Source organism: Salvelinus fontinalis, chromosome 16 (genome assembly GCF_029448725.1).
Source record: "Salvelinus fontinalis isolate EN_2023a chromosome 16, ASM2944872v1, whole genome shotgun sequence".
In the NCBI taxonomy this organism is placed as follows: domain Eukaryota; kingdom Metazoa; phylum Chordata; class Actinopteri; order Salmoniformes; family Salmonidae; genus Salvelinus; species Salvelinus fontinalis.
In genome coordinates, this window is record NC_074680.1 from 1388480 (window position 1) to 1414826 (window position 26347).

The window sequence follows — 26347 nt, forward strand, 5'->3', positions numbered from 1 at the left end:
GCTTGGCACACCTGTATTTTCAGGGAGTTTCTCCAATTCTTCTCTGCAGATCCTCTCAAGCTCTGTCAGGTTCGGTGGGAAGCTTTGCTGCACAGCAATTTCGAGGTTTCTCCAGAGATGTTAGATCGGGTTCAAGTCCAGGGTCTGGCTAAGAACTTGTATTTTCAAATGGTTACATAATCAGAAGGAAATGCTTAAATAGAATTGAAAGGTTAAGTACAAATCAAATGATTTGCGGACACATGCTGCCAATCCTCCAGTACAAACCAACCAAATGATTTAAAAAATAAATAGAATGCAATCACACAATTCAAGCTAACTACAATATATTAATATAGATCTTCTGATGTCATTCACTCAAGGACATTCAGAGATGTGTCCTGAAGCCACTCCTGTGTTGTCTTGGCTGTGTGCTTAGGGTCGTTGTCCTGTTGGAAGGTGAACCTTCACCCCAGTCTGAGGTCCTAAGCGCTCTGGAGCAGATTTTCATCAAGGATCTCTGTACTCTCTCTGCTACATCCATCTTTTCCTCAATTCTGCCTAGTCTCCCAGTCACTGCCGCTGAAAAACACCCCCACAGCATGATGCTTCCACTACCATGCTTCACCGTAGGGATTGAGCCAGGTTTCCTCCAGACGTGACGCTTGGAATTCAGGCCAAAGAGTTCAATCTTGGTTTTATCAGACCAGAGAATCTTGTTTTTCATGAACTGAGAGTCCCTTAAGTTCCTATTGGCAAACTCCAAGGGGGCTGTCATGTGCCTTTTACTGAGGAGTGGCTTCCGTCTGGCCACTCTACCATAAAGGCCTGATTGGTGGACTGCTAAAGAGATGGTTGTCCTTCTTGAAGGTTCTCCCATCTCCACAGAGGAACTCTAGACCTCTATCAAAGTGACCATCGGGATCTTTGTCACCTCCCTGACCAAGGACCTTCTCCCCTGATTGCTCAGTTTTGCCAGGCGGCCAGCTCTAGGAAGAGTCTTTGTGGTTCCAAACTTCTTCCATTTAAGAATGATGGAGGACACTGTGTTCTTGGGGACCTTCAATGCTGCAGAAATGTTTTGGTACCCTTCTGAAAATCTGTGCATTGTCACATACCTGTCTCGGATCTCTACGGACAATTCCTTCAACCTCATTGCTTGTTTTTCTCTGACATGCACTGTCAACTCTGGGACCTTTTTATAGACAGGTGTGTGCCTTTCCAAATCTTGTCCAATCAATTGAATTTACCACAGGTGGACTCCAATCAAGTTGTAGAAACATCTCAAGGATGATCAATGGAAACAGGATACACCTGAGCTCAATTTCGAGTCTCATAGCAAAGGGCCTGAATACTTAATAAATAAGGTATTTCTTTTTTATTTTGAATGCATGTAGTTTGTGTAGATTGAGGGGAAAACATGTTTTCATCCATTTTAGAATAAGGCTGTTACGTAACAAAATGTGGAAAAAGTCAAGGGGTCTGAATACTTTCCGAATGCACCGTAAGTGAACTGTAAAGTATGAGTGTGTTAGGTGATAGTGTGTTTGTATATTGTTGATTTTATGTACTTACAGAGTGAGATGGGGTTAGATGGAAAGTTGCTTCGGTCTGGTAGTCGGCCTCATACTCCTTTTAATGTTAATCATCATTGGCGGTCATCCTGTTCCAACCTTCATTCCTGAATAGCTGTCATTATTTTCTGCTGTTAGTTGACGTTCTACTGTCACTTCCTTCCGGTTACGTCCTTCGGGTCACCTGAAAGGAACAAACCAACCAAGTTAGGATAAGTGAGAGGAGAGAACACCTTATTACTGATTATGTTATCCACTTCCTGATTGCTCCCAGACAGAATTCATTAGTTTTGAACTTGTGCAAGCATTGGGCTATAAGATATAATGCCCGCTCTAATAAGTGATTCATACTTTAGATGTTCACAAAGCAATACAGAGGGTGGTGAGGACAGCCCAGAACATCTCTGGGGCCGCGCTCCGTGCCATCCAGTACCTCTATATCGGGCGGTGTCAGAGGAAGGCCCGAAAAATTGCAGAAGACTCCAGCCACCCAAGCCATAGAGTGTTCACTCTGCTACCGTTCGGCGAACAGTACCGGAGCATCGGCTCTCAGAACAACAGGCTCCAAGACAGTTTCTACTCCCAAGCCATAAGACTGCTTAATAGCCAGACTGCTAAATATTCAATTAAATGGTAACTATCTTGCATTGACACTAAGCACACTCACTCAACTTGATATACAAACCATATACACACTCATTCACACACACTACATTGACATTCCCACACAAAACCCACACACGTGGACATACTCTACATACGCACATCACACAACACAAACACGCATACATACGCATCACACACACAAACTTTTACATTCGTCATTTGCTGCTGTTGCTCTGTTCTTTATTTTACTCGTATCTATCCTTATGCCAGGTCACTTTACCCTGCCTTCATGTACATACTGTATGTACCTCAAATACCTTGTACCTCTGCACATTGATCTGATACTGGTACTCCCTGTATACAGTGCCTTTGGAAAGTATTCAGACCCCTTGACTTTTACCACATCTTGTTATATTACAGCTCAACAATGCTCAACAATCTACACACAATACCGCATAATGACAAACCGAAAACAGGTTTAGAAATTTTACCAAATGTATAAAAACATTGAAAACAGAAATACCTAAGTATTCAGACCCTTTAATATGAGATTCGAAATTGAGCTCAGGTGCATCCTGTTTCCATTGATTATCTTTGATGTGTCTACAACTTGATTGGAGTCCGCCTGTGGTAAATTAATTTGATTTGACAGTACTTGTAAAGGCACACAACTGTCTATAAAAAGGTCCCAGAGTTGACAGTGCATGTCAGAGCAAAAACCAAGCAATGAGGTCAAAGGAATTGTCCGTAGAGCTCCGAGACAGGATTGTGTCAAGGCACAGGTGTAACGGTCCTGACCAGTTTTATGTTGTTTTTGTATGTGTAATTGGTCAGGGCGTTAGTTTTGGGTGGGCAGTCTATGTTATCTGTTTCTATGTTGGTTTTGGGTTGCCTGGTATGGCTCTTGATTAGAGGCAGGTGGTTTGCGTTTTCCTCTAATTAAGAGTCATATTTAGGTAGGGCGTTCTCACTGTTTGTTTGTGGGTGATTGTCTCCTGTGTCTGTGTTATGTCTTACACCATACGGGATTGTTTCGGTTGTTCGTTTCGTTTTGTTTCGATGTAGTATGTTTCCTGTCCGTAAGTGTTACGTGTTAGTTATGTAAGTTTATGTTCAGGTTTCGTCTACGTCGTTTTCTTGTTTTTTGTATTTTTGAAAGTGTTTTGTTTTGCCATCTTCGTTATAAATAAAAAGATGGCTTATTTCCCTCAAGCTGCATTTTGGTCTGAAGATCCTTCTCTCCTCACCTCGTCCGAGGATGAGGAGAGAGACAGCCGTTACAACAGGTCTAGGGAAGGGTACCCAAATATTCTGCAACATTGAAGGTCCCCAAGAACACAGTGGCCTCCATCATTCTTAAATTAAAGATGTTTGGAACCACTAAGACTCTTCCTAGAGCTGGTGGAGAGCATCTGGAGAGACCTGAAAATTGCTTTGCAGCAACGCTCCCCATCCAACCTGACAGAGCTTGAGAGGACCTGCAGAGAAGAATGGGAGAAACTCCCCAAATACAGGTGTGCCAAGCTTGTAACATCATACCCAAGAAGACTCGATGCCGTAATCACTGCCAAAAGTGCTTCAACAAAGTACTGAGTAAAGGGCCTGCATACTTACTTAAATGAGATTTTTTGTTAAAATATATATATATAAATTAGCAAAAATTCCAAAAACCTGATTTTGCTTTGTCATTGTGTGGTATTTTGTATTGATTGATGAGGGGAAACAATTATTTAATTAATTTTAGAATAAGGCTGTAACGCAACAAAATGTGGAAAAAGTGGTCTGAATATTTCTTGAAGGCACTGTACTTTAGAAGTTACTGTAGTTACTGTTTTTTTGCAGACATTACTGTAGTATTTACTGTAGTATTTTTTGCAGTCTGCAGTATACTGTATTATCGCTATAGTATTCTACAGTATGCTACAAAACTCTATAGTAAGTTCAACACATGATCGAGGAATACTAGTGTGTCGTATTGTATACTACAGGTATTCATAGCTGACTTTGAAAAGGCCTTTGGTCTAGGCATTTATATATAAATTCCAGTCGTACGTTATCATTTTCATTTTGAAGAATCTCTTATACAATGGGTTAAAGTTTTGTATAGTTACTCGAGCTATAAAATAGTAAATAATGGCTACTTCTCAGAAACGATTACATTTTCAAGAGAAGTAAAACAAGGCTGTCCATTATCGGCATATTTATTATGGCCATGGAAATGTTAAGTATTAAAATCAGATCCAACAATAATATCAACGGGCTTGAAATCTAGGGCTTAAAAATAAGTGCACCTCCTTGCAGAAAGGCGGAGGTAGCGGTCCTGCTGCTGGGTTGTTGCCCTCCTACGGCCTCCTCCACGTCTCCTGATGTACTGGCCTGTCTCCTGGTAGCGCCTCCATGCTCTGGACACTACGCTGACAGACACAGCAAACCTTTTTGCCACAGCTCGCATTGATGTGCCATCCTGGATGAACTGCACTACCTGAGCCACTTGTGTGGGTTGTAGACTCCGTCTCATGCTACCACTAGAGTGAAAGCACCGCCAGAATTCAAAAGTGACCAAAACATCAGCCTGGAAGCATAGGAACTGAGAAGTGGTCTGTGGTCACCACCTGCAGAACCATTCCTTTATTGGGGGTGTCTTGCTAATTGCCTATAATTTCCACCTTTTGTCTATTCCATTTGCACAACAGCATGTGCAATTTATTGTCAATCAGTGTTGCTTCCTAAGTGGACAGTTTGATTTCACAGAAGTGTGATTGACTTGGAGTTACATTGTGTTGTTTAAGTGTTCCCTTTATTTTTTTGAGCAGTGTATATATGAGGGATGCAACAATCCCAGGTCTGCAAATTTTGCTGCAAATAGACAGAATTATTAGATCACTTCTTTTGGTACTACCCTTATATAGCTGTTTTTTTGCTGAAGGGCAAAAATAATTCAACATTTACTTGGACCAAACTTTACAGTTGGCACTGTGCATTGGGGCAGGTAGCGTTCTCCTGGCATCCACCAATCCCAGATGGTGAACCTTGATTCATCACTCCAGAGAACGCATTTCTACTGCTCCAGCGTCCAATGGCGGCAAGCTTTACACCACGCCAGCCGACGTTTGGCATTGCGCATGGTGATCTTAGGCTTCTGTGCGGCTGCTCGGCCATGGAAACCCATTTCATTAAGCTCCCGACAAACAGATATTGTGCTGAAGTTGATTCCAGAGGCAGTTTGGAACTAGGTATTGAGTGTAGCAATCGAGGACAGACCACTCGGTGGTCCCGTTCTGTGAGCTTGTGTGGCCACTTCGCGGCTGAGCCGTTGTTGCTCCTATACGTTTCCGCTTCACAATAACAGCACTTACAGTAGCTCTAGCAGGCCAGAAATTTGACGAACTGACTTGTTGGAAAGGTGGCATCCTATGACGGTCGCACGTTGAAAGTCACGGAGCTCCTCAGTAAGGCCATTCTACTGCCAATGTTTCTCTATGGAGATTGCATGGCTGTGTACTCGATTTTATAAACCTGTCAGCAACGGATGTGGCTGAAATAGCCCGAATCCTCTAATTTGAAGGGGTGTCCACATACTTTTGTATATGTAGTGTATCTGCAATAACAAAGCTGATCTACCCCTAATAAAACGTATTGCAGAGTGACATTTATTTCTCTTCAGATGCCTCACCAGGGACATTTTACATTGTATTGGGATAATGCAGAGAAAATATTGAGTTTTAAAACAGCCATGACATGACAGTGTCAGACAAATTACTATGTCATGAAGCCATTGTGGTACAACACCTCAAGTGAATGCCACCAAGAATTCCACGGAATATCTCTCTATAGCCCAAAGTCAGCTCAGTGCCTTGTCCAAGGCTGGGCATTGTTTGCTACCAAACAAGCGCGGACCTGTAAAAGTTCAACCAAAATTCAGATGTTTACAATTTCATGTTTATGTCATCCATATCGCACATTGCAGGCTTTCATTTAATTTTTATCCGGTTTTGCTAATCAGCAGCAGAACCACAAGCAGACAATTAACAGCAAAAACAAATCCAGCAGCCAAGCAAACTCTGCAGCCAAGCCCTGAGTCATGTTCACTTGGCTGATGCTAGCATGGATTGTAGCTAAGTAGCAGCCGACTCTATACCGTCAAATAAGCATGAAATCAATTAAACTAAAATTAACAGTTTTGTTTACTTTGTCTTTGTTCCGCCCTTGCATTGAGTGCATATTCATCTTTAGCCAAACTGCATCAGAAAGATTGCGACAGTAATAAAAGTACGAAATCAGTTAAGCGGCAGCAATATCAGCTGTTGTTGTCTTTGTCTTTCCCATGCCCTTGCGCTGGCTTTGTACTTTTCAACTGAGTAAAAAAATCTGCAAAGTACAGGAAGTAAGTAGCCTTCTAAAAAGATCCAATTTCTTTATGCAAACACTGTCGCCATAATGACATGACAGGTTGGTGAATATCTTATGGTATTATATCAGAGGGGATTTACATGTGGCATTATGGGTGCAAATGAGGTTTCTCAAAGACTTGTGGGTCATGAGAATGGGCCGCACGTCGCCCTGCCCTGCTGTTGGTTAAGTTTTAATCCAAGCATCAGTCGGTTTGGCCCAACCCGTTCCTTTGAATGCAAATGGGTGACGTCTTCAAAGCAGCCTCTCCCACAAGTCACCTTATGGTGTCGGGACTGATGTAAGAGAAAGCTCCACACAGGCAGTCTGGTGTACCGAGGTATCAAAGCATTGGCCTTATTAGAGGGCTATGTGTGAGCACAATATAGAAGCATATGCTATACATGTGGTTGGGAGGGAGGGAGGGAGAAAGCCAATAGTTAATGGACCAGTTAGGGATTTAACTTCTTAAATGTTGTATTTCTTTGTATTTTCCAAAATGTTCACTGTCAAAATGTAAATTATTTATAGAGTTCATGTCAATGGATAAATCACACCAAAATACATTTTTTGTGTGTAATTCTTTCATTTAAGTGTGCACCTAGTGAGAGAGGAATGTTTTTGGCTAGCAATGTGTACTGCACATGTGATGATGGAGTTGGCAAAACAAATGCCCACCCGATTGATCCCAATAATTATACCATTCTGCCTACTTTGCAGTTAACATTTAATTTAGAAGATTTTTGGGGAAGCCTTTCTGTGAGGAAGCCTTTTTGTTTTTGGCACAAATGTAAAATGTGGCACTGACTTGCCAACAGATTGATGTTTCAGCATTGTCTCAGTAAACAGTTCGACTAGCCACGTGTGACATGCACACACAGTTACAAGCCTGCTAGAGCTAGTGGCAGGCGGACAAGCAATATCCGCCGTCGTAGTACGGATGAAGCCTGAGCTGGAATGGGAAGCTAACCGAAGCTTTAGAAAACCCTGAGTAGATCTAGATTGCTTCGTAGTATACCCCTCTGTACAGAAGGCTACATAATATATAATTAATCTGTAACAACGTTGATGTCCTTTCACAGCATTGTGCGTCACTCTGTCAGTTATTTTAATGCCAACAAATTGTTTCTACAGCACAGTGCATTCGCCACGGGGGGTGGTCAAACTGTGGTTAGCATTGTACTGTTTACCTGTTGAGTGAGTGTGGGTTGACGCATAATTAATGTGTGGGAGAGAAACCTGCTGTGCATCAAGTTATAATTCGCTACCCAGCCTCAAACTCACTCCACCTGATCATCATAATGGTATTTTACCCAGTATCAAGCAGTTCTGCAGGCAAGTCATCTTGTGAGAATAGAGAACAGGCAGTGTGTGTGCATGAGAACCGAGAGGGAGGTGTTTGTGTGTGTGTGTGTGTGTGTGTGTGGTGTGTTGGACCTAAAAAGAGGGAGAGAGTGAATGAGTGTGCGACTGTTGGAATAATGGGGAGTATTGTGCAAGTATTGTACATTTCACCGGCATGATGAATCTGGTGTATTTATAGTCTTATTTACATACAATAAATATTATGAAGCCATATAATTGACTGAGGAATTTGAGCCCCGTAGTCCCATAAAACATGAGAATTTATGCACTGAAAATGGAAAACGTTTTAAACAGAATCCAATGGAGCCCTGTAACGATGTGATTTGGAATCCTATTCCACAAAATAACCTAATTAAACACCTCCCGATGATTCTATCATCTGTGTTTAAAGCAGAAGGAACACATGAGTAAAGATTATAAACCTCATCTGAAATTGATTTTATATCGTGTTTTCTGTCATCCTGGTTTAGGTTCTAATATGGTCTCTAATGCATTTTGGTTTTGAAAATGTTTTTTTTTTGGTGCAACAATACAATTCTAAAACAAGACCAACATATGACATTAGCCTATACAGCAGCCAGTCATCCGAAGCACTGTGGATTTCTGTGCAACAAAACATCCTAAAATTTTAAAACAAGCCCAATGTATGACATTAGCCTATACAACTGTGACTGTTGATTGAGACTGATCAGCAGATGCAAATGAAGGAGCAACACCCCAAACCAAATGGGTTTGTGGTTGCTTTGTAGTTTGCTCATTCTAATCACACAGAGAGCCACCAGAGTAGAACAATCCATAGACTATGAGAGGATTACACAATGAGTTACACCTTTTACATTTAAACAGCTTTTCATGCACCAACCTGACAAGGTGCAGCGTTAGATTCCACCACTGCCTACTATTACGAGAGTATTCCTCTCCTAGTACAGGGTCTATTGCAACTTATCAACTCACCGTGTGGGTGGTTACCACACTGACATTGTTCTCCTGTGCTGGAAGGTCAGTCTTCAGAGATGACAAAGGGCGACATTTCAAAAGGCCACGCCATCTTTTGAGTTCACTGTAACCTCTCTCACTCTGTTATTGTTCGAAAAGTGTTGCAAATGACACCTGTGTTTTGAAAATGGGGTGCATTATGAAGTGTTAAAACTAAATTATTATTTTTTTGAAACGTAATGAACTGATTAACATAACATACCTTTGCGGTGCCCAATTTAGGACAACCTTAGTTGCATGCAGTATATCTCAAGTCAGTGGTGTACGAAGCCTTCAGGGATGTCTGGTTTCAGAATCAAATATATGGCCATGAGAGCACTGTATTTTCTGGGCTAGCTTTCAGACTTAAAAACCCATTTCAGTCTCCACTAGGCTGTCAGGCACTCCAAGCAAAGCCCCAGTGGCATGGTCCCAAGCAGTCATGATAAAAGTGTCTGCTACCGACGCAATGTGCATGAAGACAACTCGTTTGGCTACTGTTCTACCTGATGAAGAAAAATATTTGGGGTTTTGCCACACTGCACGAATTAAAAAAGGGAACAGTGCTCATTTTAATAAATACATTTCCACCTTGGTATTAAGTGGTACCTTTTTGAAAAACACAGCTCCAATAGCATTTCACTTACAAACATGTACTGTAGAGAATATACAAGCTAAATATACAAAACGTAATGTCAAAAGGCTCTATGGAATTACAGATTGTCCCACTTAATGACATCGAAGTATCATGTGTGCGTTTGTGCATGTGAATCGCGGCTCCGCTAGTCCGCTTGTACTCCAAGTAATGGGCTTCGGATCAGAAAATGGCTACCTGAAGCAAAGAGGTCCTGTCAGAACACAGGCACTGGGGAAGCCTCCCTCAACACTCCCCTTGCGTTCTCCCTGAAACACCTTCAGAGGCCAGTGTCTGAGCCAGCCAGCAGACTAGATAAGAGTGACAGTGTATTGTACACAATTGAAGAGAAAGAATTAACACTTCAAGGCGGTTTTGCTGAAGTTCTATGTCTCCAGGATTGTAATTATGCTGTCTTTGTGAAAACACTGTGTGGAATATAAAGACTTGTTTTCCCTGGGTACAGCGGCACATAGATATAACCTACAATCTGATAGGGCTGGTGTTCTTACACTTTTTCAGCCTGGGACCCAAATGAGAAAATCTGTCTTTTCCTGGGACCCAAGTTTAGGAAAATATGCAACTATACCTACATATCGGTACATTCCATTGCCATTATGCCAAAAAATAATGCAATATAAAAAAAAAAATGTTTAAAAAAAAATCCCCATTTAAAAACACCCACACCTAAATGAAACTCAAAGGCTTAGTCCTAGTTGAGGGACAAAAATAAAATAAGGACAAGGTCTTGGACCAATATCCATGTATAGTTTGTGTGGTACTTCTTTTTCACAGACTATGTTGGGGGTTAAAGGCAGAGGTCAAGGGGTCAGGCAGGTTGGAACTGTTGCTGTTAAAATACAATAAAGCATTTTAATTCTGAACTGGAATAAATGAATTGATCACATCACACAGATGTATAACAGAACACACACACACACAAGCTTTTTGATTGCGCAACCCTAAGTAACAGTACAGATAAAAAGGTATCAGGCCTACTGTACATTTCAATGTATAAATTATTGTTGATAGAAAGTCTAGGTTGGAACTGTTGCTGTTAAAATACATAAGTTTTATTCTGAACTGGAATAAAAGGATTGATCACATCACACAGATGTAGACCAGAAAACACACACATACACACAGTCCTAATGAGAGGTGTTTGGCTGGTTGAAGTTTTCAACAATCATGTCTATTCTGGGCTCAGTTTTTGACAGTGTAACACTGAGGTCATGCTCAGCATCTACCCTGATTTGCATAGGTATGTGGTGCCAAACTGGATCAGAACATCTTACTGCTTTCTCAGTCAGGCAGGAGACTGCTTCCTGCTGCAGATGAGCAACCCAGAACTGTGTGAGTGTGTGCCTCAAAAATAATCTTGCTTCAATCAGTTTATTCCAGTCCAGAACAAAAATCATTACTTGTAACAGCAACAGTTCCAACCTAGACTTGTTTTCAACAATCGTTTCTACAGTAAAATGTACAGTAGGCCTGATCGTTTTATCTTCATCTGTACTGTTTCTTAGGGTTGCACTATCAGTAGCTAGTTAGCTTTCTTTGGCTAACGCTAGCTATTAGCTGTGTAATGTTACACGGCCAGAGGATCGTTTGAAAGAGAAACTCACATCTATTACCTTGAGAGATAGTACTCCCTTATTTCTGCTGTTATGAAATGACAACAATGCCTTGTTAGTTGACTTACTTTTCCACTTTTGAAGCACTGTTTCCTGAAGCGTTCTGCCCTGTTCTGAAAGAACTCCCTGGGTTTACCGTCATGTTGTGCCTGGACGATTGATCAGGGCATGTCGTTTTAATAATTTGTTCGTTTCGAGAGACTCATTACTAAGCACATCCCCACACAAAACACATTGTGGGGCGCTCCTCATTATTTCTCAAAGTTTGTATGAAAGAGACAAAAAGTCACTGTATTTGCGTTTCACGATTGAGCTCAGTCAGAAATTGTGGCTAGCATGAGTCCATTTCATGACGAGTGATCTTCAAGAAAACTGCAGTTAGAAAGATCAGATAAACCGCAAAGCACACTGGCATCTCCCTCTGCCTCTCCCACTCGCGCAGCTGCCAAACGTAGCAGGGACTGCTGCTAAGCAGAGAGCGCACTGAACCCGAGTTCGCAGTCGCACTTGGCTAAATCAATTCCAGTAATTAATGAAAAAATTACGTTGCGACCCATACTTTAAGAAACGCTGCTTTAAGGAATGAATAATAATAACGTAATCAAAAAAAAAATTATTCATATACACAACTGAAACATGTTTTATTTCATAGTAACTTCCAATTGTTCTATTGGGGACTACCCATTGTGGACCTAACAGAGACAATGGAATATTTGTATGTTTTGGCAATTGAATGCTCACTATTTTTGGCTTTGGAATTCCCATTAAGCTCTATTTAGTAATGAATTTAATGTTTCAAAAATCAAAACGAAATTGAAAACCGTGATTATTTTGTAACTCAACACCAGGCTTCGGTCTTATGTAGTGAAATGTTTTTTTTCTTCCATTGGATAAAAATAGAGACTCAGAGCTACAAAATGGTATATCATACACTGCACTTGAGGAACAGGAATTCTGCTTTGAAAGTTGATCAACTTGTAAACTCACTTTTGAGAAAAATTGCCTTTGAATGTTTTGGTATCTAGTGAAGAGCTCTTCTTTGTCTACACCCATTTAGCATCGTTCACACCCTCTTAAGCTTTAGCGCCACCCATCTAGTTTTGCTCTCGGTGCGCACACTTGACGCTCTGACCGATGATTTGTTTACCTCTGGATAACATGAAAACAGCCTAACCAGCTCTGCTGGCAACAATTTAATTTAAACCGTTTTATAGCAATTTATTTCCGTTTAGTGCGATTTTGGGACATTTATTTCTGAGACACTGTGAATCTCTGGGCACGGTTCCAGTTCATGCCGAACGCAATGGGCATTTCTACATGGCAAGAGGACAGCTTTCGACCAAAAGACGATTAGACCCAAGAAAGGATTCTTTGCCCAAGATTCTGATGGAAAAACAGCTCAAAGTAGGAACAATTTATTATGATAAATCGTGTTTCTGTCGAGAAATGTTAATCGCTTAGGGCGCCATCTTGTTTGACGTAGCTTCGCTTGGCGCAAACTGTATTGAAAAGTAAGGATCATTTAAAAAATGTAAATCAGCGATTGTATTAAGAATTAAATTGTCTATCAATCGCTGTCCACCCTATATTTTTTAGTCACGTTTATGAGTATTTATGTATACGGCTAGATCACTGTCTAAAATGGCGCACGACATTGTCTGACCAGCTGGGCAACTTTTGTCATTGTCTAACCATGATTTTGGTGGCTAAATATGCACATTTTCGAACAAACTGTATATGGATTGTGTAATATGATGTTACAGGAGTGTCATCGGAAGAATTCTGAGAAGGTTAGTGAAAAAATTAATATATTTTGGCGATGTTTACGTTATCGCTCTCTTTGGCTAGAATCAATGCTCTGGTAACGTTTGCACATGTGGTATGCTAATATAACGATTTATTGTGTTTTCGCTGTAAGACACTTAGAAAATCTGAAATATTGTCTGTATTCACAGGATCTGTGTCTTTCGATTAGTGTATGCTGTGTATTTTTACGAAATGTTTGATGATTAGTAATTAGGTAAACACGTTGCTCTATATATTTATTCTAGTCCATTTGTGACGGTGGGTGCAATTGTAAACTATGACATCTACCTGAAATATGCACATTTTTCTAACAAAACCTATCCTATACCATAAATATGTTATCAGACTGTCATCTGATGAGTTTTTTTCTTGGTTAGTGGCTATCAATATCTTAGTTTAGCCGAATTGGTGATAGCTACTGGTGTTGGTGGACAAATATGTCACGTTCCTGACCTATTTCTGTTAGTTTGTTGTATGTGTTAGTTGGTCAGGACGTAAGTTTGGGTGGGCATTCTATGTTTTCTGTTTCTATGTTGGTTTAAGGGTTGCCTGGTATGGCTCTTAATTAGAGGCAGGTGTTTGGCGTTCCTCTAATTGAGAGTCATATTTAGGTAGGTTGTTTCACAGTGTTCGTTGTGGGTGGTTGTCTCCTGTGTCAGGGTTTGTCGCACCATACGGGACTGTTCGGTTTGTTTTTGTACATCGTCATTTTGTGTAGTCTATTTTCCCTGTTTGTGCGTTCTCGTGTGTTATGTGAGTCCGTCGTCCAGATCTGTCTACACCGTTTGTTATTTTGTTAGTTTATCCAAGTGTATTTCGTTTAGTGTTTTTCCGTATTGTTTAATAAATATGTCTTCAAACTCCGCTGCATTTTGGTTCCCTCACTACTCCTCCTTTTCGGTTGAAGAGGAGGAGGACCGCCGTTACAGAACCACCCACCAAATATCCAGAACCAAGCGGCGTGAGTTCATGCAGGAATATACACAGGACTACTGGACTTGGGAGGATGAACTGGATGGAAAAGGTCCTTGGGCTCAACCAGGGGAATATCGCCGCCCCAAAGCTGAGCTGGAGGCAGCGAAAGCAGAGAGGCGGAGATATGAGGAGGCAGCAAGGAAGCAAGGCTGGAGACCGGAATATCAAGCCCAAAACCGGTGTTATGAGGGGACGCGTCTTGCACGGAAGCCCGAAAAGCCCGTGAGTACCACCCAAACATTTCTTGGGGGGGGGCTAAGAGGTAGTGGGCCAAGGGCAGGTAGGAGACCTGCGCCCACTTCCCAGGCTTACCGTGGAGAGCGGGAGTACGTGCAGGCGCCGTGTTACGCAGTAGAGCGCACGGTGTCTCCTGTACGAGTGCATAGCCCAGTGCGGGTTATTCCACCTCCCCGCACTGGTAGGGCTAGATTGGGCATTGAGCCAAATGTCATGAAGCCGGCCCTACATATCTGGCCACCAGTACGTCTCCTTGGGCCGGCTTACATGGCACCAGCCTTACGCATGGTGTCCCCGGTTCGCCTACATAGCCCGGTGCGGGTTATTCCACCTCCCCGCACTGGTCGGGCGACGGGGAGCATTCAACCAGGTAAGGTTGGGCAGGCTCGGTGCTCAAAAGAGGCAGTACGCCTGCACGGTCCGGTATTTCCGGGACCTCCCCGCCCCAGCCCAGTAACCCCAGTGCCTACACTACGCACCAGGCTTCCAGTGCGTTTCCAGAGCCCTGTTCCTCCTCCACGCACTCTCCCTATGGTGCGTGTCTCCAGCCCAGTGCCTCCAGTTCCGGCACCACGCACTAAGCCACCTGTGCGTCTCCTAAGTCCTGTGCACACTGTTTCTCCCCGCACTCGTCCTGAGGTGCGTGCCCTCAGTCCGGTACCACGCACCAGGCATATAGTGCGCTTCGAGAGGTCAGTGTGCCCTGTCCCTGCTCCCCGCACTAGGCTTGAAGTGCGTGTCTCCTGTCCGGTGCCTCCAGTTCCGGCACCACGCACCAGGCCTACAGTGCGTCTCAGCCGGCCAGAGTCTGCCGTCTGCCCAACGGCGCATGAACTGCCTGTCTGCCATGAGCCTGCAAAGCTGCCCGTCTGCCATGAGCCTACAGAGCCTTCCGCCAGACAGTAGCAGCCAAAGCCTTCCGCCAGACAGGAGCAGTCTGAGCCATCTGTCTCCGCAGCGCCATCTGAGCCATCCGTCTCCCCAGCGCCGTCTGAGCCATCCGTCTCCGCAGCGCCATCTGAGCCATCCGTCTCCCCAGCGCCGTCTGAGCCATCCGTCTTCCCAGCGCCGTCTGAGCCATCCGTCTTCCCAGCGCCGTCTGAGCCATCCGTCTCCCCAGCGCCGTCTGAGCCATCCGTCACCCCAGCGCCGTCTGAGCCATCCGTCTCCACAGCGCCGTCTGAGCCTTCCGTCTCCCCAGCGACGTCAGAGCCATCCGTCTCCCCAGCGCCGTCTGAGCCATCCGTCTGTCCCGAGCCATTAGAGCCATCCGTCTGTCCCGAGCCATTAGAGCCGCCCGTCTGTCCCGAGCCGTCAGAGCCGATAGTCAGTCAGGAGCCGCTAGAGCCAGTTGTCAGTCAGGATCTGCCAGAGCCGCCAACCAGACAGGATCTGCCAGAGCCGCCAACCAGACAGGATCTGCCAGAGCCGCCAACCAGACAGGATCTGCCAGAGCCGCCAACCAGACAGGATCTGCCAGAGCCGTCAGTGGGCCATGAGCATCCAGAGCCGTCAGCCAGCCATGAGCGTCCAGAGCCGTCAGCCAGGTTTGTCTACTCCGTTTTGTTGTTTTGTTAGTTTATAGTCAAGTTCGTGTTTTTTCGTCTTTCTGTAATAAATTATGTCATCACTACCCGCTGCGCCTTGGTTCCATAACTACTCCTCCTTTTCGGTTGAAGAGGAGGAGGACCACCGTTACAAAATAAAAGATGGTGTCTTATGCTAATGAGTTTAGCTAATAGATTTATATCTTGTGTCTTCCCTGTAAAACATTTTAAAAATCGGACATGTTGGCTGGATTCACACGATCTGTGTCTTTCATTAGCTGTATTGGACTTTAACTTCTTCAGGCTGCAGGGTGAATATTGAAAAAACTGGAAAATATGTGCACATTTTCAAACGGCCTCTTAAGAAATTTTTGATTTTACAATATGCATATATTTACTACTATTGGATAGATAAGTCTATAGTTTCTAAAAACGTTTGAATTATTTCTCTAAGTGGAACAGAACTATTTTTACAGCCATTTTCCCAGCCGAATTGAGATTTCCAAAATGCGATGTGTCTCTTTAAGACCTTGTCTATACAAGGTCATGACACTTAGGACCGTAGAAACACGTCATACGCCTTCATCTGGGTGTAATGCGGAAGTGAGAGTTGAAAGGAGTCGAATATCTCTTCCATGGACTGAATACCACATCTTCTTGTGAGACAAGCGCAGTTTAATTTTTTTTCCGGGCGCGAGGCAGAATCTGGACTCGGCTCCTGGAATCCGCTCGTTAAAGGTGAATATGACCTCTGCCTACGATATTATTTGATACATGTCACAAAATCATCCTAAAGTATGTTTTTTCAATATACTTTAATTATATTATTGCAATTTATTCTGGACTTTAGATGTCATGCGACGGAAGAATTTTTTGAAGAAAGACAGATTAGCGCCGCACGGCCGTTGTGCTTGCTAACCAAAGAGGGAAATATTTCGTTCTGGAACCCAACTAAAGACTTTACTGGACAATGGACTCCGTTACAACATTCTGATGGAAGATCAACAAAGATAAGGACCCAATTTGGGATGCTTGTTCATATATCTATCGAACTGTGCTATGCTAGCGCTTGACTAGAATCAATGCTGCCGTATGCTAGCTAATGTTGTAAGCTAATATAACGATATTGTGTTTTCGCTGTAAAACACTTCAAAAATCGGAAATATTGGCTCTATTCACACGATATTTGTCTTTCATTAGCTATCCACCATATGTTTTTCTGAAATGTTTTATGAGGTGTAATTAGTAGTTGACGTTGGTGTCTGTATTTTCTCTGGCTAGTCCCGTCTGATTTCAGACTGTAGCTATGCTGTAGCAATGATGGGAGCAGTAATGTAAAACTGATTTATAGCTAAAATATGCACATTTAATGAACAAAACATAGATTTATTGTGTAACATGTTATAGGACTGTCATCTGAGGTAGTTTTTTCTAGGTTCTTTAGGTTGGTTTTAGGTTATTTAGGTTGGCTTGTGCATGCTACTTGAATCATAATTCATACATCATAATCATAATCATACGTGTCTGTCCACTTTTGTATTTGGTGGTGAGCTAACATAAATATGTGGTGTTTTCTCTGTAAAACATTTAAAAAAATCGGACATGTTGGCTGGATTGACAAGATGTTTATCTTTCAAATGCTGTATTGGACTTGTTAATGTGTGAAAGTTAAATATTTAAAAAAAATAGCTTTTGAATTTCACGCCTGCACATGAGCTGGATGTTGTCATATTTGTACCGACGTCGGGAGAGCCCGCCTAACAGGTTAAACAACAATGAACAAAGTGCCAACAATACCAAACATTAGGCTCTAACTAGGTGGTGACGGTAGGAAACAACATCTCCTCCCCGCTGATCCTCAACACTGGGGCCCCACAAGGGTACGTTCTCAGCCCTCTCCTGTACTCCCTGTTCACCCATGACGGCGTGGCCATGCACGCTTCCAACTCAATCATCAAATTTGCAGACGAGACTACAGTGGTAGGCCTGAATACCAACAACGACGAGACGGCCTACAGGGAGGAGGTGAGGGCCATCGGAGTGTGGTGTCAGGAAAATAATCTCTCATTCAATGTCAACAAAACAAAGGAGATGGTCGTGGACGTCAGGAAGCAGTAGAGGGAGCACCCCCCTATCCACAACAATGGGACAGTAGTGGAGGAGGAGGCTGAAGAAATTTGGCTTGCACCTAAAACCCACAAAGTTTTACAGATGCACAATTGAGAGCATTCTGTCAGGCTGTATCACCACCTGGTACGGCAATTGCACCGCCCACAGTCGCAGGGCTCTCCAGAGGGTGGTGCGGTCTGCCCAAAGCATCACCTGGGGGAAACTACCTGCCCTCCAGTACACCTACAGCACCCAATGTCACAGGAAGGCCAAAAAGTTAATCAAGGACAACAGACCACCCGAGCAGCTGCCTGTTTATGCCGCTATCATCCAAAAGGCGAGGGCAGTACAGGTGCATCAAAGCTGGGACCGAGAGACTGAAAAACAGCATCTATCTCAAGGCCATCAGACTGTTAAATAGCCATCACCAGCACATTAGAGGCTACTGCCCTATATACATAGACTTGAAATCACTGGCCACTTTAATAATGGAACACTAGTCACTTTAATAATGTTTATTTTGCATTACTCATCTCATATGTATATACTGCATCCTATCCTATTGTATCTTAGTCTATGCCACTCTGACATTGCTTGTCCAAATATTCTTAATTCCATTCCTTTACTTTAGATTTGTGTATCGTTGTGAAATTGTTATATATTACTCGTTAGATATTACTGCACTGTTGAACCTTGAAACAAAAGCATTTCACTACACCCGCAATAACATCTGCTAAACACGTGTATGTGACAAATAACATTTTATTTTATTTTATTGTGTGGTAATAGCAGCTAGGTTTATGCTCCCTCTGCTCACACTTGCGGCTGAGAAATCGAATCGATCGAAACAGCTCCAGGACGTTCCTCTACCTTTCTGAACTCTCTCAGGCTACAAACAAACTCAAGAAGCTCTGATACCTAGTTTACCTTCTGGAGAATATAGAGGATCTTAGCTGCAGTATATACTTTAAAATTACTTGATACTGTCTACGTATTGATCATATTTTAATACCCTGCAACAAGCAGGTACCTAGGAGATTAACGCAAAGCCTTGTTTGCTTCAAATTTTACCACAAACACAAGATTATGTTAACACAACATGGTGAGAGACAGAAACATAATCAATAAATGCAATAGTCTTGATAGAATGCCTTCAGAAAGTATTTATACCCCTTAACTTATTCCTGATTTTGTTGTTTTACTGCCTGAATTAAAAATGTTTTAAATATTTTTTTTGCTCTCACCTATCTACACACAATACCCATAATGAAAAAGTGAAAATATGTTTATAGATAATTGATGCTAATATCTCATATACATAAGTATTCACAACCCTGGGTCACTACTTTGTAGAAGAACATTTGGCAGCGATTACAGCTGTGAGCCTCTCTGGGTAAGTCACTAAGAACACTTGTCCGTTATTCTTTTTTAATTTCTTCAAGCTGTCAAATTAATTGTTGGACATTGCTAAATAACAATTTTCAGGTCTTGCCATGGATTTTTAAGCGGATTTAAGTCAAAACTGTAACACCGGCCACACTCTGTCTTCTAGGTAAGCAAATCTAGTATAGATTTGGCCTTGTGTTTTTAGGTTATTGTTCTGCTGAAAGGTGAATTAATCTCCCAGTGTCTGGTGGAAAACAGACTGAACAAAGTTTCTCTAGGATTTGTCCTGTGCTTAGCTCCATTACGTATATTTTTATCCTGAAAAACTCCCCAGTCCTTAACGATTACAAGCATACCCATAACATGATGCAGCCACCACTGAGTGAAAATATGGAGAGTGGCACTCAGTAATGTGTTGTATTTGCCCCAAACTTAACACTTTGTATTCAGAACAAAAAGCAAATTGCTTTGCCACATTTTTTTGCAGTATTACTTTAGTGCCTTGTTGCAAAAAGGATGTGCATTTTTGTGAGAAAAAATATTTCTGTATAGGCTTCCTTCTATTCACAGTCTCAGTTATGAAGAACAGTTATTCCTTTAAAACCTGTTGGGGATGGGGGCGCTGTTTAGACTATTTATGCTAATGTGGCTAATTTTTTAAACGGCTTCCCACAAAATCCTTGATCGTACAATATGCATATTATTATTATTATTGGATAGAAAACAGTCTATAGTTTCTATAGGAGTTGAAATTTTGTCTCTAAGTGGAACAGAGCCCATTCTACAGCAATTTCCCTGACATGGAGTCAGATTTGAGAAATGTTGGCCACTCTTCTGAAGGCAGTTAAAAGGGCACTGTCGTTGCTATGACTATACGGACACTTCTTACGTCTTCCCCTGGATGCCTTTACGTGATGACGATTCCAACGGGGTCGATTGCACGTTCACAGGCCCTACAAATGAAAAAACCCTGAAGCTAGTCATTCTTTCCTTGGTGCGTAACGCGCGTGCTGGTCACCGACCCGCTCCTGTTCCAAGCGTTAGTTTAGCCTGTTATATTTCTCCGGTCATCTTTTCACTCGTTATAGGAGTTAAAAACATCATAAGGTAGTTAATTTAAAGCGTTTTATAGCAATTTATATCCGTTTAGTGCGATTTTGGGACATTTATTTTTGCAACGATGTGAAAAGTTGGGCACGCTTTTCAGTTCATCCCGAACGCAGTTGACATTTCCACATGGCAAGAGGACAGCTTTCCACCAAAAGACGATTTCTCCCAAGAAAGGATCCTTTGCCCAAGATACTGATGGAAGAACAGCTCAAGGTAGGACATTTTTATTATGATAAATCGTGTTTCTGTCGAAACATTTTAGTGGCTTAGAACGCCATGTTTTATGACGTAGCTTCGCTAGGCGCAAACTGTATTGAAAAGTAAGGATAAATTAAAAAATGTAATAACGCAATTGTATTAAGAATTAAATTGTCTATCAATCCCTGTCCACCCTATATTTTTTAGTCACGTTTATGAGTATTTATGTATAAGAGTAGATCACTGTCTAAGTGGCGCAAGGACATTTTCTTTACCAGCTTGTCTACATTTCACATTGTCTAACCATGATTTTGGTGGCTAAATATAAACATTTGCGATCAAACTCTATATGGAATGTGTAATATGATGTTACAGGAGTGTCATCGGAAGAATTCTGAGAAGGTTAGTGAAAAAATTAATATCTTTTGGCGATGTTGACTTTTATCGCTCACTTTGGCTAGAATCAATGCTGGGCTGCTAATTGCTATGTGCTAAGCTAATATAACGATTTATTGTGTTTTCGCTGTAAGACACTTAGAAAATCTGAAATATTGTCTGTATTCACAGGATCTGTGTCTTTCGATTCGTGTATGCTGTGTATTTTTACGAAATTTTTGATGATTAGTAGTTAGGTAAACACGTTGCTCATTGTAATTATTCTAGTCCATTTGTGATGGTGGGTGCAATTGTAAACTATGCCATCTACCTGAAATATGCACTTTTTTCTAACAAAACCTATCCCATACCATAAATATGTTATCAGACTGTCATCTAATGAGTTTTTTTGTTGGTTAGGGGCTATAAATATCTTAGTTTAGCCGAATTGGTGATGGCTACTGGTGTTGGTGGACAAATAAAAGATGGTGGATTATGCTAATGTGTTTTTAGGTAATAGATGTACATCTTTACATATTGTGTCTTCCCTGTAAAACATTTTAAAAATCGGAAATGTTGACTGGATTCACAAGATCTGTGTCTTTCATTAGCTGTATTGGACTTTAATGTGTGAAAGTTAAATATTTTAAAAAAATATTTTTTTTGAATTTCGCGGCACTGGTTTTTCAGTGGGGGGGGGGGGGGGTGCCGCTAGCGCCACGCTGATCCTAGACAGGTTAAAGGTTTCAAGCCGCAACCGTTAGTCGTAGATGGTGGCATTTTGACATTGCACCACACTATCACAAGGGGGAGTTAGAACGCTGATCTATCGGTAGTCTAAACTGTGGCACAAATTGACTATCTTTTCGTAAATTTATGGAGGTGTTTTCTGTTGGAGAGACTCCAACAGTCCTGCATCAGGCAACAACAAAAAAACTGTCGGAGGTCCTGGAGTTGAGAACTTGGGTAAATACAATGGGGTAATTACACTTGACATGTGGACTGACGATATTCGAAAAATAGGCACAATGGGATTTTGGTTTCTCTCCCTCTAAAAACAAAAATACATAATTCTAAATAACAAACTGTCTTTATTTACCACAGTGTGAAATATTTATAGCCCCTCTATATGAAGTAAGTCCTTCTTTGCTGATGTGAAAAAGAAACGGAATGAAAGAGTCCAGCTAGGATTTGTCAGCATGAAGCTGAGTGACTCATTCATTCATGGCTTTGGATCAAAATAAATAAGTACCAACATTCTTTCTGATAGTCTTTAATAAAGAAATGTGTTGACTGTTTTGACCAAGTTAATCTGCTCATGTTGTGTGTGTTCAATGATTTGTGACATTGTGGTTAAAACGAAGAATGTAAACAAAATAATTCCTATTCATAATTGAATAATTAGATTTGTGTTGCTTAATTTTTCCTTATTTATTTTGGGTTGTGGTTTTATTTTAGCTCCAGCACCCGCATCACTCTCCGCCTCATGGCCTCAAACTGCACAATTTTTTTTCTCTCTGTCGCCCACACGCACTTTAAACATGTGGATAATAAAGCATTTAAAGACTGACATTGCTTGATTTAAATACTTCTGACAGCCAAAATTCGAACTCCTCCAATAACTTTTGGACTTTTTAACATTCCCTATAAGGCATGTATTATTATAACCTACTGCAGGCCTAAAACCTATGGGTTTCACCTTCTGATCTAAGGATTATATTGAAGACAGAAGCCGCCTCTTAATGAGCTCCGAGAGCCGATCTGTTATCCAATGATTGTTATTATTATTAACCCTGCATTATAATTATATAAAAGCCCCTTTGATATTCACTGTAAGGTTTTACATTTCTAAATCAATATCACAGACCAGATTTGCCTGTCAAGTCCTGACCATAGAGAGCCCTTATTTTCTATGGTAGAGTAGGTCAGGGCGTGACTGGGGGTTGGTCTAGTTTATTATTTATATCACGCTGCACATTGGTTCGAGTATGCTTCCAACGATCGTGACAGAATATCCCACCACACCAGGACCAAGCAGCGTCCTACAATGGGGAAAATAAGTTGGACCTGGCAGGAAATAATGGAAGGACAGGAGATCCTTCCTTGGCAGGAGTCTCAGCAGACGCAATGAGAGAAGGGAGAACAGCGATGACGCCGGGGTTCGCGGAAACAAGGAAAGCCCAAAAGACACCCCGAAAATGTTTTTTCGGGGGGAAGGCACACGGGGTGGTCAGCGGAGCCGAGGTGTGAACCAGTGACAACATGGGAGGAGGTAGAGGTGATCGGTCGACCCAGGGAGAGTGCCAGAGCCCGCCTGGGAGTCAATGGAACAGTGTGAGGAGGGATACCGGAGAATGGAGTTGGCGAGGAGTATGCGGCAACGCAGGCGTTTGAAGGAGCGTGTTGCCAGTCCCACGCATCAGGCCTCCAGTGCGCCTCCCCAGTCCGGTACGTCCTGTGCCAGCTCCTCGACACTCGCCCAGATGTACGCCTCCACAGCCCACTACGTCCTGGGCTAGCTCCTCGCACTCGCCGTGCAAAGTGTGTCATCGTTCCATTACAATTTGTGCCGGGCCCCACGCATCAGGCCTCCAGTGCGCCTCCCCAGTCCGGTACGTCCTGTGCCTGCTCCTCGCGCTCGCCCTGAGGTGCATGTCACCAGTCCGGTACCACCAGTGCCGGCCCCACACACCAGACTTCCGGCAGCGGTCCGCGGCCCGGAACCTCCGGCGGCGGTCCGCGGCCCGGAACCTCCGGCGGCGGTCCGCGGCCCGGAACCTCCGGCGGCGGTCCGCGGCCCGGAACCTCCGGCGGCGGTCCGCGGCCCGGAACCTCCGGCGGCGGTCCGCGGCCCGGAACCTCCGGCGGCGGTCCGCGGCCCGCAACCTCCGGCGGCGGTCCGCGGCCCGCAACCTCCGGCGGCGGTCCGCAACCTCCGGCGGCGGTCCGCGGCCCGCAACCTCCGGCGGCGGTCCGCGGCCCGCAACCTCCGGCGGCGGTCCGCGGCCCGGAACCTCCGGCGGCGGTCCGCGGCCCGGAACCTCCGGCGGCGGTCCGCGGCCCGGAACCTCCGGCGGCGGTCCGCGGCCCGGAACCTCCGGCGGCGGTCCGCGGCCCGGAACCTCCGGCGACGGTCCGCGGCCCGGAACCTCCGGCGACGGTCCGCGGCCCGGAACCTCCGGCGACGGTACGCGGCCCGGAACCTCCGGCGAGGGTCAACGGTCCAGCTCCATGGCAGGAGCCCTCCTCTGCGCCGATGCCCAGTCCAGACACGGCGTCCAGTCCCACTCCATGGCAGGAGCCTTCCTCTGCACCAAGGTCCAGTCCAGGCAGTGTTCAGCCTGGGTCCATGGCTGGATCCATGGGATGAGCGAGTTCTTCGGCCCGCACCAGAGCCGCCACCAAAGATGGTGGATTCGCAAACTGAGCGGGTTCTTCGTCCCGCACCAGAGCCGCCCCTGATGCTGGCGGATCCGCGGGATGAGCGGGTTGGGGATCATATCTCTAATTGGGGATCATATTTAAGTTGCATTTTTTCCACATGTGTTTGTGGGATATTGTTTATGTGTAGTTGCATGTTGCGCTCCATTGTCGTCACGTTTCGTTTATTCTTTATTGTTTGTTGTGTGGTTCACTTACTTTCAATAAAAAAATGTGGAACCCAGACCACGCTACACGTTGCTCCGAGTATGCTTCCAACGATCGTGACATTGCCCTAACGAAAAATGTCCCTTAGATATTAATTTAGAATCCTCCAATCCTCTAAATGTAATTAGATCTACAGGGACATTTTATTGATCTGCTAGTATTTTCATTTAGACGCCGCCAGTTCCGAGAGCCGTGTCATACCAATTATTATTTGATTATTCACCATGGCAACCATTTGTTAGTATATATTTTAATTATATCCGTTATTTAAAATAAAAAAATATAAATAATATATTTTTACCACTGTAGATGCTATGCTGTGTTTTTATTTACAGTAGTGATGCACAGCTGGAGGCATTTTGTTTATCACAAGCGTAGCAGGCTGTGAATTCTGCAAACAACGTTTCCATGGTGGGCTATTAGCAGGACAATAGACTCTTCATACCTTTACAAAAGGATAGTCGAAAAGCTCGACTAGGTAAGGTGTGAAAAATAATCCCCCCAAATTGCAATCTATTAAGTACTCTAAAGTTTTACATTTCTAACTCCAAACCTCATGCAACCACAAAATGTCGGAACAAGCATATACTGTACAGTATCTGTTCATCAACATCGTTATGCTTTCGTTAAATTATAAAATACAGATGTTTATTTCAACTATCAGCAGGACAATAGGGAATAAATATCACTGAATGACAGAGCATGGGGACTGGTCTTGATAAATCAGAGTTTTGTTTTTCATGGAATATCAACACCATCATATTAATTAAACTACAGAAGAGGGCAGAGATACGGGCAACAGCTGATGCATTGGTCCAGAGCCAGGCAGTATTGGCGGAGAGTCAGGCAGAATGAGAACGGCTCGTTGAAGAGGGCGAGGAAGAAGGAGTCACAATCCATGCCAAGCACACCTGTGAGCTCTGGAAGTCCACCTCATGTTTGTGAACTCTGTAAACAATGTGTCCTTGATGGGCTAGAAGCCATCCACCCTTGATGGGCTGTCAGCAGGACAATAGACTCTTGCCGAGTTTAGGGACTTTAAAACCTTTTGTCAATAGGGGGGGCGCTATTTTCACTTTGTAAAAAATCGTGCCCAAATTAAACTGCCTCGTACTCTAGTCTTGCTCGTACAATATGCATATTATTATTACTATTGGATAGAAAACACTCTCAAGTTTCTAAAACCGTTTGAATTATATCTGTGAGTAAAACAGAACTCCTTTTGCAGCAAACTTCCTGACCAGGAAGTGAAAAATCTGAAATCGAGGCTCTGTTCTGGGTCCTGCCTATAAATGGGCATGATACGTATTGTACTGGTACTTTATATTTGAATGGTTTTATTATGTTCCCAGCACCTGCCTCCTGTTGTGGGTAAAATGGTACTCTAGACACTAATACGGTATCCATATTAAGAAGTCGTCAACTTGTATATCCAGGAAGACACGCGGGCGCTAAGGCATCAACTAATGGGAATCCTAATAAGGAATAAGGTCTAGATTCTAGAGGGAATTCACAGGGTCAAACAAATAAAGGTCAACAACATGCTACAGAAAATAAATATTGCAAAGTAATTCTGAAAGTCTGTTATACCTTTCCCAGCAATATAAAGTCATTTCCAGTAACGTTCAATTTATCAAATTTGACCTTAACATATAAAAACAGAACAAAGCTTATGCTACCCAGGAAAGAAATTATTCCAAATCTCTCTCACATTTCACTTCAAGTAAACTTTGTGGAAGTCTATAGTGCTGGGTAACTGCCAGACCTTGATCCTATTTTTGCTCTCTTTTGCCAAGTTTG

The 26347-nt window shown here is 43.1% G+C and overlaps 1 protein-coding gene across 9 annotated transcripts in view; it reads right to left on the reverse strand.

The window, feature by feature from the left end:
- The window catches only part of LOC129812510 (leucine-rich repeat and fibronectin type-III domain-containing protein 2), a 277699-nt gene that overhangs the window by 148484 nt on the left and 102868 nt on the right, over nucleotides 1–26347 (reverse strand). For 3 of the 9 annotated variants that reach the window (XM_055864126.1, XM_055864129.1, XM_055864125.1), the window contains exon 3: nucleotides 1555–1737. The exons of the other annotated variants lie outside the window; for them this stretch is intronic. The gene's annotated coding sequence lies outside the window, so the exon portion shown is untranslated. The remainder of the gene's footprint in view (nucleotides 1–1554; nucleotides 1738–26347) is intronic. 9 annotated transcript variants of the gene reach the window in all.